Source organism: Mus pahari, chromosome 1 (genome assembly GCF_900095145.1).
Source record: "Mus pahari chromosome 1, PAHARI_EIJ_v1.1, whole genome shotgun sequence".
Classification (NCBI taxonomy): domain Eukaryota; kingdom Metazoa; phylum Chordata; class Mammalia; order Rodentia; family Muridae; genus Mus; species Mus pahari.
In genome coordinates this window covers 151755085-151757799 of record NC_034590.1, presented here as the reverse complement: position 1 = coordinate 151757799, position 2715 = coordinate 151755085, and the positions used below count along the sequence as shown (strand labels likewise).

The following is a 2715-nucleotide window of genomic DNA, read 5'->3' as shown; positions in this document are numbered from 1 at the left end:
AACTCTGTTTTTTTCTCAGATAATGTTTTAAAAAACATCTACAGGGCAATAAAAAAAAACACAGTCTCAAAAAAAAAAAAAAAAAAAAAAAAAAAAGAAAAAGATTTTGGCTGCACAGTGCACGCATGCCCTTGGCTGCACAGTGCACACATTGCCCCGTTCACCTCTTTGTGGAGTAACTGATACTAGGGATACAGGGATGGAGACAAATTTACTCTTGACAAATGTTAAAAAGCAAGAAAAGAAAAGAAATGGAACTCTTGGGTGTCCCAACAGAACTACCATATGATACCTTGGAAATTAGGGTCCCCTCTTGGTTCCCAATTTCATTAATAAAAGAGTTTAAGAATGGATATACCTGTAGACATCTGAGGAGCGCTTATTAGAACATAAAAGGAGAAGCCTGGGGCAGGCAGGCTGTCAACCTCTGGTGCCTGGAAGGAGAAAGAGGGAGAAGGAACAAAGGCCAGGCTGCTTGAGATAGGCAATTACAGGTCAGCCGTGTGACAGCAGTCAGCCTGCAGCCAGCACTTTTTTGAAAAAGTCAGGAGTTAGGGGTGTTAAGTTAGTTAGGGAGTTTAAAAGTGTAAGTTCTGGCCAGCAGCTGAAAGAAAAATACAGAAAAGAAGAAAAGAAAACAATTAAACACCTTCTAAGTCAGTCTTGAGAAAGGCTTACACATCTAGCTGAACCTCATGGTAGTCAGATTCCCAAGGATGTACTTGGAGGAAGGAATTCTGGGAAGGAAAATCCTAAGGTGAGCCTACCTTACTACAGACGATCCAATAGCCAGGCCACCAACCTGCCCCATTGGATTAACCTTTACAGGAAGAGACAAGGGCATGTCTCTACCTAGAGGTAGAGTCCTTTTTATTATTATTATTATTATTATTATTATTATTATTATTATTATTATTTTGCATGACCATGGTCTTCTCTAACCCTAATCCTCTCCCAGAATGCCCTTCCCAGGGCTTTGCCATGCAGCTCTTATCCTGTCTGAGTTATTTTCATGGCTACCTTAATCTTACCCTAGGAGATCTGTAGTATATAGCTCTCACGCTGTATAAAAAAGTTCTGCCTGAACTTTCTCAGGCTCATGCGAGTGCTTCATCTGGCCTCTGTATCTACTGCCAATTATCTGAGTTATCTGTAGACACTTTCCTAACTGCTGTTATAAACTCCTCAGGGACAAGACCTTCCATCTTCAGGGTGCCAGGTAGATCTGATAAATTTGGGGTATGGCAGGGTTTGGCTGCACTGGGCATTTTAACCAGGACTCTCCCTGCCCACCTTGCTTCAGCATTGCTTGGTGTTAACCATTGCTGCCTGGCTTTCCCTCTGATCCTTCATGCCTTCTCCCAGAACTGCCCAGGGAAGGAAGCTCAGCGAATTCCTTAGATCTGCCAGCACTATGCTGCTTCCCACAGTAGGGATTTTGGTACGGTCCCTTGACTGGGGGATCCTCTTACCTTCACAAAGTAAGTATAGTAAATAAAAGACAAAGCGGCAGAGGAATGACGTATATGTAAGGGTTAGAAGTGTTTGGAAGAGTAAGTCACTACCATGGTGATCATTGGGGTTAAGAGCACAGATCTCAATGACATACTTTTAAGTGTATTGAGCACTTATTGTGTACTAGGTCCTCTTCACATTTGTTCCTCTGAGCATCCCAGGTGCGGCATCAGTCCGAGTGTCCTAGCTCAGTGTTCTGCACACAGGTCCATAGCTGATGTGTGAATGCTCTCCCCAGAGTTAGAGCAATGCCACTCTGGGCCAGGTGACGGTAGTAGCACCTCACCTAAAAACTGCACTGATTCAAACTTAGTAAAAATGTAGCCAAGAGCATAATAAAGCCAATTTTGAGCTGTTGAATACAATATAAGCAAGCCTTTGTAGTGCTAGCATTTTGAGTCACTGTCACAACGCATGTCTGGTTGAATGTTTTAGTCTCCAACTGTCTCTAGACCTTTAAGCTTGTAATTTCCATCTAACCACCATTTATCATTTCTGCATATATTAAAGCTGTTTTCACCTAACCAAAAGGTGTTAGGTGCTAGTCAGCCAGCAAGTGGCACTCAAGGAAAAGCTGCTCTTTCTGAACCCACAGAGAGCAGTTGCCTTAATCTGAGAACAAAACACAACCTGAAGAGCTATATAAAACATTGGAGATTTCCTCAACCCCTAAAAATATACGATAAGCCTGTGTGCGTGTAGGCGTTTGGATTTAGGATCCTTTATTCCACCAGCTTTTGTTTAACAACCTTAAAGGGCACCAGGATAGGAAGATTAACCAACAACCTGCAGGAGTCACTGTAGAAGGTGAACCGGATTTGTTAGTGGTAACTTGAATCCAGTGTGGCATATGTGATGCTGAGATCCAGAAGCGGGTGGGCTCCTCTCACTGAATGGAGGAACAGAGACCAAGAGAGACTTTATGGAGAAAAAGAAGAAAAAAGAAAAACTGAGTAGCAGGAACATTATATTATAAAATTTTAAAAGAAATGTTTTTTTGTTGTTGTTGTTGTTGTTCATCACAAAATTCTATAAGATGGAACTGTATAGACTCCCTCCCACAAAGCTACATTCATGATGGTGGCCTGTATTTCTTCCAGACTGAACAGGAAAGATTTAAGATTTTTTTTTTTAAAAAGTGTGTGTGTGTGTGTAAGAGAGAGAGAGAGAGAGAGAGAGAGAGAGAGAGAGAGAGAGAGA

General features: G+C 41.9%; 1 protein-coding gene across 44 annotated transcripts in view; it reads left to right on the top strand.

Annotated features, from left to right (window-relative positions):
• The window catches only part of Sorbs1 (sorbin and SH3 domain containing 1), a 223240-nt gene that overhangs the window by 178219 nt on the left and 42306 nt on the right, over window positions 1-2715 (top strand). The window lies entirely within an intron of this gene.